Source organism: Leiobunum rupestre, chromosome 2, assembly GCF_980474605.1.
Source record: "Leiobunum rupestre chromosome 2, qqLeiRupe1.1.hap1, whole genome shotgun sequence".
Taxonomy (NCBI): domain Eukaryota; kingdom Metazoa; phylum Arthropoda; class Arachnida; order Opiliones; family Sclerosomatidae; genus Leiobunum; species Leiobunum rupestre.
The window spans coordinates 32,853,589-32,867,600 of record NC_143385.1 but is presented as its reverse complement, the minus strand read 5'-3'; the positions used below and the strand labels follow the sequence as shown (position 1 = coordinate 32,867,600).

General features: G+C 38.3%; 1 pseudogene; it reads right to left on the bottom strand.

The window, feature by feature from the left end:
* Positions 1 to 3,463: 3,463 nt before the first annotated feature.
* On the bottom strand, positions 3,464 to 4,521 carry LOC149957371 (retinol dehydrogenase 13 pseudogene; annotated as a pseudogene).
* Positions 4,522 to 14,012: the final 9,491 nt, after the last annotated feature.

The following is a 14,012-nucleotide window of genomic DNA, read 5'->3' as shown; positions in this document are numbered from 1 at the left end:
GGGCCGTTATCTGATTTAATTATGTCCGGAAGACCGAAAATTGAGAAGATTCTATTCAAAATTTTAGTGTTCGGCTCCACTGACGTTGATGAGACAGTTTCAGCGATGGGAAAACGTGTATGTTCATCCATCATTACTAGTATATACTGTCCGTTTTTTGAACGGGCCCAAATGATCAACTGCAACAAGGGACCAAGGTTTATCAGGTAGCGGGGTCATTCGTAGAGGTTCTTTTACAGAGTACGGTGTTGCAGCAAGGCAAGGAACGCATGACGGAACCACCTGGTCAACAAGTACATCCATCCTTGGAAACCAAACTTTGGTCCTTAGGAGTTCAGCTTTACTGGTTTGGGTCAAGATAGCACCAAGTCCAGTAGGACTAGCGTCCACGTAGATAGTCGTTTGTTTAGATGAATCAAAATAGGACAAGATCGTGTCGTTGGCAAGATGATGTCGTAGCAGTCGCAAAGAGGAGTCGTGGTCCTTGGTCCAAACCCACTCTGAATCTTTCTTTGTTAACTTCCGTAATGGAAGAGTGACGTCTGAAAAGTTGGGAATAAAGCGTGAGCAATATGTTGCTAAGCCCAAGAGACTTCTTATCTCATCGGGTGTTTTAGGTACGTCGAGGTGTTGGAGCGACTTTACTTTGGAGGGATGGACAGAGACACCTGACTGCTGAAATACGTGGCCATAAAACTCGAGTTCGGTTGAGCGGAACTCACATTTTGCGAGGTTGAGCGTGATGTTTTTATCCACTAGTCGACATAATAGTTGATCAAGGGTTTTGTCATGGTCCGAGAAGTCACGCCCGTAAACCAAGATATCATCCGAAATGTTTAGAGAGCCATTTATATCTTGAATAATACAGTAGATGGTATGATGGAAAATTTCTGCCGCCGAACTGACGCCAAAACTTAATCGTTTATAACGATATAAGCCCCGATGGGTACTGAAAGTCGTGATATCTCGTGACGATTCATCAAGCACCAACTGGTGATACCCTTTATTAAGGTCCAATTTGGAAAACACAGTGGCAAAATTTAACTTATGTATTACGTCCTCTATTGTAGGCATGACATGGCGAACACGAATTAAAGCTGTATTTGCGAGTCTCATGTCGACGCATAAACGGAGTTTGGTGATTTTCGGTGATTCCGTAGAGTTGTTTGTGTCTTCAGGGTTTGATATTAGACCTTGAGATGTCGGTGGTGATCGTTTTATTGCTGTGCCCTTGACGACCAAAACAATTGGGGAAACCCATGAACTTTGCCCTGTTACTTGTTCAATAACATCATTTTTCAGTATTTGGTCTATTTCTTCGTCCAGAGCCTGGCGCAAGTGAAAATTGATATGTCGATGTCGTTGGGCTGCTGGTTATTGGTTTTGATTGTAGCCCCGAATTGTCCGAGTAACTTGAGAGGTTTTGTGGAGCCATAGGGATATATTTTCAATGAAGAGGGTTCCAAGATAGGTTTATTCTTTATATTTTGGTAGGTTTGATCGTTTAACAGGTTGACGCTCGCTCCGGTGTCCATTAGAAGGGTGACTTAATTATCCCCAACAGTAACTTCAAGCAGAGGTAAGGAGTTGATAGATTGATTATTGCTACAAGATAATGTGAACCAAAACTCGGTATCATCGTCATCGTCAGTGACCTTAGGAGCGGTTAACAAATTCACTTTTGTCTTCTGGTGGCGTTTAAAATGTTGGGTATTCTTCTTCATAGGATTAGAACTAGGTACGGTTGGCGCTGCATTTGAGCGGCAAACTTTTCTAAAATGGTTTAGCTTACCACAGTTTTGGCAAGTCTTCCCTTTAGCTGGGCACGGATACTTCGCATGAAGGTATGAACCCCCGCACAAACCACAGGTAGTGGGTTGCTTCGATTTGCTATGGAACATGTCAGGTTGACGAGATTGGTTGAAACGCGATGTGGTTGATTTAGAAGACTGATTCGATCGATTTCCCAAATAATGCGTTACTTCCTGGTGCGAAGAAGCATTGGGGTTAGTTTTTTCGATGGTTGAGGCGTGCGATTCAGACAGTTCCATTAAACGGCCTTTTTCCAGAAGTTGAGTGAGACTTATGGATTGGTTTTCAAAAGCAGCTCGTCGAAGCTTCTTTGATTTGCAGGTTTGCACAATATGGTGTTTGAGTTATATGTCTAAGTCAGAAAAAGCGCAATAGCTAGATAAAGATCGCAGACGAACGTGATAGTCATCCACAGACTCATCATCACGCTGTCTAGCCTCTCTGAACTTGAACACTTCAAAAGCAACGTTCTGTTTCGGTGCGAAATGAGAAGTCAATAGCGCTTAATTAAGCCGCAGCGTAGGTATGCGTGGTCTCATTCCCCGGTAAAGCGTAGAAAATGTCCTGAACCGAGTCACCGACGCAATGCAACAATAAAGCCTTTTGCCTAGAATCATCAAACTTGATTGTCCACTTTTTCCATGCAGCGTTGAGAATAGCGGCGTCCGTCCCGATTTCGAATGGTACAATGGCAGGCAGAGATAACGCCATTGTTAGGACGAAAAGATAGCCCTTGGTCGGTAGTAAAGATCAAACCAAGAGGAAAATACCCGTTGTGGTGGGAAGCAGCTCCGTCGCCAATTGTAGTGTTTATTGTGGTGATTATTAAGTACTAAAGGCATTTAGTAATAATATAATAAACATCTTTTATTCGTTAGTTAAAGGTACCTTACATATTCCAAGTGCAAACATATATGTTTGCACTTGGAATATGTAAGGTACCTTTTACATCGTGAACATTTCTTAATATACTCGAAATCAATGTTACCTGTGACAACTAAAGCGGTCGGCATTTAATAAACATCCAAGTAGTTTCATTATCTGATCAATAGATGTCCTCAGGTCTCTTCCGTTTTTGAAAGGCGTAATTTTCATATAAGAGCACTCACAGATCAAAATTTCACAACTTACGGACTTTGCACTAAAGCTCGCGCAGGAAAATCATCAAGGAAATTTGCATCGAAAATTATACGTTTTCTGTTCAATCGTTAGTCCTCAGTTGCAAAATCTTTTAAAACAGCGTTGTAATGATCTTTCTAATGTAGAATCCGATGCTATTACGAATGACGGTGGTTGTGGTACTTTCGTCACGGTGTATGAAAATACTAAGCCCTTTATAGCTTTTGCTTAATATTATTGGCAGACAATAAATGTTACCTAACTCTAACAAAGTTACATTTGACATACATGAATTTAATTAGCGAACTATATGTAATGATCTGTATCTAAAATCTATAATGTTTGTGTAATCTGTACTATTGTATTTTTAAATTTTACCGCTATAATTTGTATGTCTCGGAACTCTCGCGACATCTACCGAAGATAAGGTCAGATAAAAAACATGATATAGATCTGCAGACAATGAAGATGACATAGTTTTGTACCGGTCATGTGAATATATATAAATTCCAGCTATTACTCTTAATGTTGTTTAAATGGAGCTTTTCAGAAATGGTTGGCACAAAATTTCACAAATATCCCAGGCTTTCTTGGCATTTTCCGGATTTCTGGCGCTAATGGCCATCCAACCTTCCTCGTTGTCGGATAAGTACTTTCCACTGACACCTTCAACTTCCTCCGAGACAGCCAAATATTCTATTGTTTCCGCTCCGCGCTCGGCGCTTTTCAGGTAGAAATACGATAGGGGTAAAATTAAGCAGAAGAAGAATATTCCGAGATTGCGTCCTATTGAGGTGAACACGGCGCCAGGGTGAACGGCGTTGACAGTCACGTCAGCGCCCAGCAGGCGTCGGTGCAACTCTTTCGTGATCAGAATGGCCAGCAACTTATTTGTTGAATATGCTAGAATGTGAGGTCTGTAGGATGTCTCCAGCTGAAGATTGTTCCAGTCCAGAACACCCAGGATATTTAGGATGGAGGAAAGCAAGACGATTCTAGATTTGTCCGTGTTCGTGAGCAGCTTCAGTAGAAGGTTTACCATCAGGAAGTGTCCGAGAGTGTTACTCGCGAACTGAACTTCGATATTTTCCTCTGTCAATTCTCGTCTACCTGCAAGCGTTATTATTTTGTTAAAAATTGAACCTAATGGTATGCTTTATTAAGATTTTAATTGCACAAATGTACACTCTTTCGTAAGAACTGACTTAATGTTGACGTCATTCCCGCGTTGCATATGAGTATATCCAGACGGGCCTCCGTCCTGATGATATTTTCGCAGAAGGCCACGACGGACTTCATGGAACTCAAATCCACCAAAGACACCAGCACGTTGGGATTCCCTGTCGAGGCCACGATGTCGGCCCTGGCCTCGTTGGCCTTCTTTTCGTTTCTGCAGGCCAGGACCACTCGGGCCCCTCTAAGGGCCAGCTTCCTCGCCGCCTCCAAGCCCAGGCCAGAGTTGGCGCCAGTCACGATGGCCGTCTTTCCATCCAGCCGACGCTTGCTGCGACATCGTCCTTCCGTGACCTTGAGATAAGCCTTGAGAAGGAGTGCGAGAATGACAATTACGAAAACCAAAACAGCAGCCATCACCTGAAAAATGTGCATTAAATAGAGTCACAATTTGATTTACAATTATAACAATCGAAACGTATATATTGGAGATCTACAGAGTGAGTTTAAAGAACTGTTCACTAGGAGAAATGATGCGTGTGTTGGATAAGTTTTGAAAAATAAACAAATGCTGCATTAATTATACTTAGGAAGAGTGGCTATGTATCACGGCCGAAGATTCCCTCAATACAAAGGGAGGGGGGGACGTCACCGTTTTTTTTTAATAGCAACATATTCGAATTTTTACTTTTTATTCATCTATTGTTCAAGTTTACTAAAATCAGATGAGCCCAGATGGTGACGCTGCCTGATTACATATGGAATTTCTCCAAATTTATTTTACTTACGTGGTTTCATACGTAGACACCACTGGCGAAAATTGTTTACTTCGTGAACTTTCAAGATTTATCACACAACACAAGCTTTCGAAATTAATTACTTTTTGGAACGAGCGGCTTTAGCGTCATCCCACTGCGGAGCTTTCATAAAAAACGAAATAAAATCTCTGGGATACGTCATAGTAGCCGCCCCACTCTTTGACGACCGGTGAAATTACGCCACCCTCTGGGATGAAACAGGAATTGTTGTCGATAAAAGAGGTACCCTATAAAATTCATTTTACGATAAATAGGTAGACGTCGAGAATTGAGGCCACTTGACCCTGAAAAAAGTCATTCCAATCCTGCTTCTTGTTGATTCCTCAACGAATTCTTGATTTTTTAGCGCAGAGAGAAAAACAAGGTATGGACGCAATAATACCTCTAAAAGTAACTGGTCTTTGTGGGCAAGAAAGTCAGTGACATTGACGATGTTTGACAAGGAGTTCTCCTTGCCGAATTCAATATTTTTTATTCGAAAAGGAAACACGCATACAAGGTTGGTTAGTTAAGCTTTAAGGTTTTATTAACGCACTTTTTGAATAAATACTTTTAAATTGCACAAATATGAAATATTTATTGATTCTTTAGTTATTTTGTATATATACTCCAAAACCGCGGCGGCTATAGAGTTTAATTAGACCTTGTTAACATTGTTAGCTTACACCTGTGTAAGTTAACAATGATTTCCACAAAAGTTAGTCCCATTTTAAACTTTTACAAATTTTACCTTGGGGCCCTACAAATAACCTTATTATGCTTCTTTCGGGGCAGGGCTTAAATTGATTTGCAGGGACGTACCTTGGGGGGGGGGGGCAGGCCCCCCCCCCCAAAAGTTTTGTAGAGTTGGCAAATCGAGGTGGACTTGGCAAAATGAAAATTATGAAACATGTTAGTTAATTAAAAAAACTCCTAAATCGATAGTAAACAAATCATTTAGAATTTCCCAGCAATTTACTTCCCTAAAGTCATTAACTATGTTTGAGATTTCTATGTAGTTGTTTCTCCTTATGTATAACTTTCAAGGCCTAATTTCTACGCTAGGCAGCTAGTGTGTCGGAACTTTAGTTCAGCATTGTGGTAAAACCTTTTTAAATAGTCATTTTTCCTACAGCACCTTATAAAATTGAAAGGCAGATAGACGCGTGATAGAGAATATCGGTTGTTCGTTATTAAAACTCGGAACAACTCCTTCTGCGTTGAGTTTGCAAGTTCTCTCCCCACTGGTTTAAGGTGTTTTCCCCCGAGATCTTCGGTTTCCCCTTCCATAAAAACTTGTTGAGGTTAACGGTAATAGTTAGTGTAGGGAGCTGTTGGCTCGCATGGCTTGCAGGGCTTGCCACCACCCTCCTACGCATTGTAACCCGGCCACCTGAATTAAAAAGGCTTTAAAAGTCACTCGATGACTTAGGCCTAGGGTGGTGCCTTGGGTATTAGCCTAGCTGATTATTATTATTATTATTATTTCAGTGTTCATTTTCTACGTTAAATTTGGCAATCTGTATAAAATTTATAAAAATAGTTTTAATTTCTATAGTGGATGTTACAGGTTTTTTTTAGGGAATATTGTAGTGATATTCTTTAGGAAAGTGAAAATTTCACAAGCCAATATTCCTAAAGTTGCGTTGGATAAAGATAACGTGTGATCATATGGTGTGATACAGTGTCGGTTGTTCTTACGTTAATATTTCAGTATAAGTGTTTGAATTGTTTATGTTATATTTCGGTATGAATAATTCCATTTATTCAAAGCAGTTCAGTTAAACAACAACTAGTATTCGTCAGGATGAAATGTATCTATTTTTTACTACAGCGGGTTACACGACGAGAAAATAGTAAGCGGGTTTGATGGGATTTTTAAATTGCTGTAACATCGTTCAATCTCGGTTTTCTTCTTCGTGTATCTCCTTTATATATAAAGAGAGTACGCAAATGCTTCACTCAATATAACTAGAAGCCGAGCCGTTTTCGCCATTGAATTGGGAATAGTCCCGCTAGAATGACATAGGCGCGTTCGGTAGTCGTGGTTTCGCGAAACACATTCTGAAATTTCCAGTCGGCGCACTCAGGCGTCAACTCTATCATTATAGTATATAGCTCCCGCCGCTAACAGCGGATGGCGCCACCGATTATAATTTTAATGAAACATTTAAATTGAAATCTACCGTAACAATCCAAACTTAGACGACTTGACAAACTTTGATTTTTACTTGGCAAATTTCACTTACCTCCCCCCCCCCCCCCCAAACGTACTCTCTTCGGTACGCCCCACAGTGTGCTGGGAGACCAAATTTGCGGCCAAAAATCCACAGCGTATCTACCTATAATATTTATACATATTTCGCTTTGTTTTAGTGAGATGAGTTCGAAAATGTTACTCTGGAGACGATAGTGCCACCTGGTGGCTACTTCGCCTACAGGTGGCGCTACATACTAGTCGGCTGTCCCATGGCAAAACCTTTTAACTAACACGATCGTAAATTTGAGATATTTGACTTTTTCAAAACCTAAGTTATAAGATTTTAACGTGGTTTTTAATGCAAAAATTATAAAATCCAAAACCATTTTTTAAGCCATAAATAGTTAAATATTTATGACTTTTACCTGAATCTTTTACAGTACTTTTGTACATGCCTTAGTAATGCTGATGCGTAAAAATCTAATTTTTCACAAATTTGTTGGTTATAAGGTTTTGCCATGGGGCAGCCGAAGTGCTTTTGATATATCATAAGTAGAATTTTAAACGAAGTTAGAGTCTATTTGAATGTAATTAACCCTTTCAAAAATTCTGATTTAGGTTGAAAACCACTGAAAGGACCCCGCACACGGCCTATGGAAAAAAAAACTTTCGGCCAATTTTGTTGAAATTTAAAAATTATGTACTACCGACCACGGTGAACTAATATACGTTTGGATCATTGAACAAAAATTATTTGTTTTGCTGCTAGGTACCTTCGAAAAAACCGATTTTGCCATTGAAAAACATACTGGTAAGTTTCCACGATTACTTTCATCTAGTTTAAAAAAATTCTTTCTTCACGAGTCCGACGTTACAATATATTGATTAAAACGTTACACAGCCTATGATATTGACTATTTTTCAGACCATTTTTGAATAACACATCCAAAATGAATTTTAAGGCTAAAGCTGGGTACGTGACAATTGCTTAAGTGATTAGACGTTAGTAAAGAGTTTAATAGTAGTATTTCTTTTAATTATTTTCCTACTTAGATTTAGTCTTTTACTTAATAGTAACTGCCATCCACCTTTTCTTCCCCCTAATCATTGGCTTCAGTTCAGTTCACCCCCTGAAAGATTACTGGCTTCGCTCTAGTCTAATCAGAGTTTCATCGTCGCGTGTTTTGTTTCAATTAAATGTTGTTACAAAGTCTTGAAATAACTAATTAATAATAATTATTACTGTTATTTTAAATGTAAATATAATTTAAACATCACTAAAGCTGTTATAAAATATTTTCGTACTTTAAAAATTATATATTAATTATCAATACTTAAAAAAAGAATGCAGATGGCGCTACTAATGGGCTCTATTGCTAAGGCGCAAAAAGTGCGAATTTTTAAGAAAAAAATTCTACAATTCATAGATAGATGGCACGTCGAGCGCCATAATTATTTTGGTCGCGGGCTTGCAGTTCGTAACCATCCCCATACATCGCTTTTGAATTCTAAGTTGTGTAGATAAACCATGGTCATTATAACTAGACGAACATTTTAAAAAATACTGAAGAAGTTTTTTAAAACGCAAACGAATAAAAAATTTGCTTAAAATAAAGTCAATGATTCACCGCAGACTTTTGTTAAATAGACCAGCATTTTCAAACGTGCCTAGGAAGATATTTGTACAGTATTTCTAAAACGGTTAAACCCCGCAGATGAGCTTAACGAAATTCTAAGTCTTTTTGGGTATACTACTAATTCAACTGAGAAAGAAAACATTCAACGTCAAATTAGGCTTTTAAAACCGAAATTCAAAAAAAAATGGAGTGATAGACAGAGAAAGATTTTTTCGCGGCTAATGAAAAGTGGTTGAATGTTCATTTACATTTTGAAGTCGAGGAGGCGCTTGAAGGGGAGGAGATCCGCTCTAAGGGTCGACCAGAAGTATCGTGGGAAGAAGGTTCGATTCGTTCTAAACGTCGTCTTGTAACTGAACTCCAAGATCAAATACGTTTAGAACCAATTGCGAAAATTTCAAAAGCTGTCGCCAAGGTAGCCGAAGATCAAGGTAATTCAGGGCTTGCTTACGTTTTAAATGAGTCAATGAAGAGCCCAAACCGAACAAACAAAATAGCCGAAAATTTGAGAAAGTGCCATGGTGCGTGTACGACAAACACTTTGTCTTCTTACACTCCAGACGAAGCGCTAGCTCTTTTAATAGATGGCGATATTTCCGTAAACCTGTACAAAATTTTAAGGAAAGGTGCTATTAGTCGCGGATTTGAATTATACCCTTCTTATACATTGGTAGCTCAAGCGAAAAAAAAAATGTTATCCTCAAGGATCCACGATGGTCAGTGAGACTCGTATAGCGGTTTCTCTTAACTATCTACTGCACCATACCGCTAAAAGAATTATCGAAATACAGCGTGAAGTATTGAACCAATATGCTAAGTCTATGTCAATGAAAATTCTCGATTTGGTTTTGGTTTGCTCCTGGGGTTTTGACGGCAGTACAGGCCAATCAATATACAAGCAAATCCACACTGGTAATGCACCTTTTGATCTTAATTCTTTGCTAGCGACCACTGTCACTCCACTTCAGCTAAAATCGTTAGACGTAGTACTATGGCAAAACCCTGCGCCTCAGTCGGTTCGCTACTGTCGACCTCTTTCTTTGAAGTTCTTGAAGGAATGTAAAGAAACTATACTGGCTGAAAAAAAATCAGTGGACTCGGAAATAGCAAATCTTCAAGAATTGACCTGTGACAAAGAACTTGAATTAAACTTACCTACTAAAGTCAACTTTCACATGAGCTGTACCGTGATTGATGGAAAAGTATTAAGTATTTTGACTAATACTAAATCTCAGCTAACGTGCCCTATTTGTGGTGCTCAACCACAAATGTTCAACAACCTTGAAAACTCTTCTGTCAGGTTTAAACCAAACCCCGAGAATTTGCAATATGGCATTAGTCCACTTCACGCGTGGATACGGTTTTTTGAATTTTGCTTACATCTTGGGTACAGGAATTTTCCAGCGTTATATTGTTGGAGGGTTGAGGGAACCGAAAAAAATATATATATGCCCAAAGAAAAGAAGGTGTTCAAACTAGGTTTCTGAAAGAAATGGGATTAAGGGTAGATTTTCCTAAATCTGGAGGCAGTGGAACAACAAATGACGGCAATACTCACAGAATAGCTTTCAGCGACAAGTATCGAAATTTATTTGCAGAAATCCTTAACTTAGAAAAGTGGCTAATAGATGACCTTTTTGTTATACTGTCCACAATTTCCTGTGGTCTACCTATTCATCCTCAACTCTTTGACCAATTCTGTCAAAACGTCGCTAAGAAGTACGTCGCGAATTACTCTTGGTACTACATGCCGGTTACTTTACACAAGGTGTTGATACATGGAGGAGACATAATTCTAAATTCAACTGTACCAGTAGGCATGCTGAGCGAACAAGCTGGCGAGTCTAGAAATAAATTATATCGCCAATATAGAGAATTTCACGCTATGAAGTGTAGTAGCGTCGCTAATTTATTAGACGTTTTCAATAGATCTTTGGAATCATCTGACCCAGTCATCTCGAATTATTCGTTGGGATTACGTCTCAAGAAGATGAAGAAATTAAATTTACCTCAAGGAGTACGCCAATTGTTGGCTGAGCCACAAACAAATGTTCATACAACAGAAAATATTGAAGAGAGCTTTGATGTTTTGGATAATTTAGAATTAGACTCAAACGAATAAATTTATTTTTGATTTTCGTGTGAAATTGTAATTTGTCAATTTGCCTTTATTATTTATGGAAGACCCCCTTCATTTTCAAGAACTTTACTCGTTACTTTGAAAATTAATTGCTTAAAAGTTCCACGAGATACCAATCTGAAAATTTCAAAATGTGCTGAGAAAATACTGGACAATTTTTCTACGAAATTTGTAGCTGCGCATTCGCGTGCGATTTTGAAATATTTAGGGTTAAGTTGGCCGGAAAGGTCAAATTTCAGTGGTTTTCAACCTAAATCAGAATTTTTGAAACGTTCAAATAGACTCTAACTTCGTTTAAAATTCTACTTATGATAGGTTTATGATATATCAAAAGCCCTAGTATGTAGCGCCACCTGTAGGTGAAGTAGCCACCAGGTGGCGCTATCGCCTCCAGAGTAACATTTTCGAACTCCTCTCACCAAACCAAAGCGAAATATATATAAATGTTATAGGTAGATACGCTGTGGATTTTTGGCCGCAAATTTGGTCTCCCAGAACACTGTGCGCCCCGGCCCTGCTCTCAAGTAAAAAATAAAGTAAGCTGTAGACTGCGTACTAGGGCTGTGCTAGTACTCGAGGTTTTTTTAGGTATAGAAAATTTATACATACTCGGGTACTCGAATACGCCTTGCTGAACTCGTCGGGTTATTATTTTTCCCGTAATGTTCGGGTACTCGACAATTTGACGAGTATTTGATTAATTTGTGTTTCCGCCATAATTATTTCAACGCGACGCTCTCTGATATTACTATATTAGAATTGTTCCGAAAGAGAGGGAAAGGGGAGCGAGTGAAACAATGATTGAACGGTAAAAACAGCACCGTAACCAGCCTCAAAATTTGATTAGGGCACTAGTAGGGCACTGTTTTTAGTGGCGTAGTATGAGCGAGCGAGGCGCTCCGCAATATATATTTTTAAATTGATGAAAATTATAATGTTTTAGTCTCAATGGGCAGTCGATCAGAGCTTGTAACGAGTGACGGACGCCCCGTTTGTGTTAGATTTACATTTACTGCAAGTTCATAATAATTTTTCGAGTAAAGAAATATACCCTCTATGGGGATATGCTTCCCAAAACTGAATAAATTAGGTACGCGGCATACGCACCTTGTGTTATAGCATGTTTGAGAACTGATAAATTAAATTTTCGCCTCCGTAATAACTATGAAATTCAAATTTCAGACTAGATATCACAATTTAATCCTTTTCAAAAGTACATCATTTACTTTTTACACTGCTGGTTTTCTAGTTTTTTCTTTAAAAATAGAAAGGAATTGGTCAAAAGTAACTTTTTGTGTAATGTCTTTTTCCACAGCGAGTAATGTTAAATCGCACAGACGATCTGGTTGCATTGATTGCCGTTCCGGGCTTAATATTCTGGTCAACGTCGAGAATGTTCCCTCGCATACTGCTGTTGATGAGCCAAATGCAAGGGCTGCACAGAAAATTTGGTACAACATAGGAAAAGCATCCTGATTGAAAAATTAGTTATAGTTCTTAAATTGCCTACTTTCATTGTTGACACTTACTTTACATTCTTGGAGGGCTGAGCAAACAAATTGTAATTTTCTTTCACCGTGAGCTACGTTCTTTAGAATGTAGGCGTGAGCTAGTACTATTTCTCTGCTTAAGTGGTTTTGGTTCAAGTTTAAAAGATCAGCTATCGCCGAGAGTTTATGAATATCCAAAAATGACGGGGATTTTGGTACAAGAGAAGCAAAAGCTACAGAGAAAGTTTTATTTATCTCAGAAAACCTCGCAATCATTTCTGAAGTCACAGAATCTATAATACTGTAAAACATTCTTTTCATTGCACTTTCCAAAGAAATATCAGAATCGGCGCATGATTCCTGACCAACTGAACACGTGACGATACTGTTTGAAAATTTTGTATTCATTTTCCGTTCACGTTTTTTAGGAATTGTAGATTTCGATTTAACTGATGGACTGAGAGTTTCAGCATGGCGCCACATTTCAATAAACTTTTCATCTTTTCGAAATTCCATTAAAGAAGTCATAGTCACTTCGATTAACTTTAGCCCAGTGAGTAAGTCGCAATCATTGCTTTGTAGGTGTTTATTTGCTGGCGCAAGTAGCTCTGCAAAAAAAAAAAATTATTGGCATCGATCCAAGGAGCAATACTAGTATCCTACTTCCTGTATAAGCGATTAAGCGTACCCAAAATATGTTTCGTCAGAAGAGCTAAAAAAGCAAATTCGATTTTTTTCATCATCTGTGGCTTCAACAATAGTATCCCCAGAAAGAGAGCGTTCATTTGATAATTCTTCTAGGACTGATAATATTTCATGACAATTTTCAACAATTGTAGCAACCGTTTCTAAATGCCCAGTCCAACGATGTTCTAAAAGTCTTTTCAGTGATTTGCCTAATTAATAGTTAACTTTTAAATATGTGATTAAAGAGAAAAATTAGAAGTTAATTTACTACCAGTGTATCTTTCAGCAACGCTAAATTTCCGAAACAAATTGTACAAACAGTTACAAAAATCGAAGAATTGTTTAAATTTCGGCTCCAATTTAAATGCATTTACAATGACCAAGTGTAACTGATGGTTAAAACAATGCGCATATGGAATATGTCGTTTTAACTTTGTAGTTATTAAGGCTTGAACACCACCACGAGCCCCAGACATGACTAAAATAAATTTGAATTCGAGATAACTTCTGACATACTGACATAAGGTAAATTGGGGATTAATCTATAAATAAAAGTAGGGGTGTGCAAATACCGTTTTATAGAGATAAAATCGAATATAAAATATTTTTTTCGAAGCACGTCAAATACCAAATCGAGTACTTAAAACGTAAAATAATTTGGTCGAATATTTGTAGGGTAAAATTCAAAGCCAATTAACTGATCAAGTACCAAATAGCATTACGAGTATCAAATAGTTCGACGTATTTGATTTCAATTTTTACTTGCAAATATACTAAACCAAAAGTATAATTTAACCCCTTTCGCTAAGAAGTTTTAATACGTAGAGTAGGGACGTGCAAGGTACTCTTTATATTTTACTTGCCGCTGTGGTCTAAGCAGGTGTCAGATTTAAGACATAGTTCGTTATTTTCATCACGTAATCTTTTGATTGTCTGGAAACTCAGCAAATTAGAAAA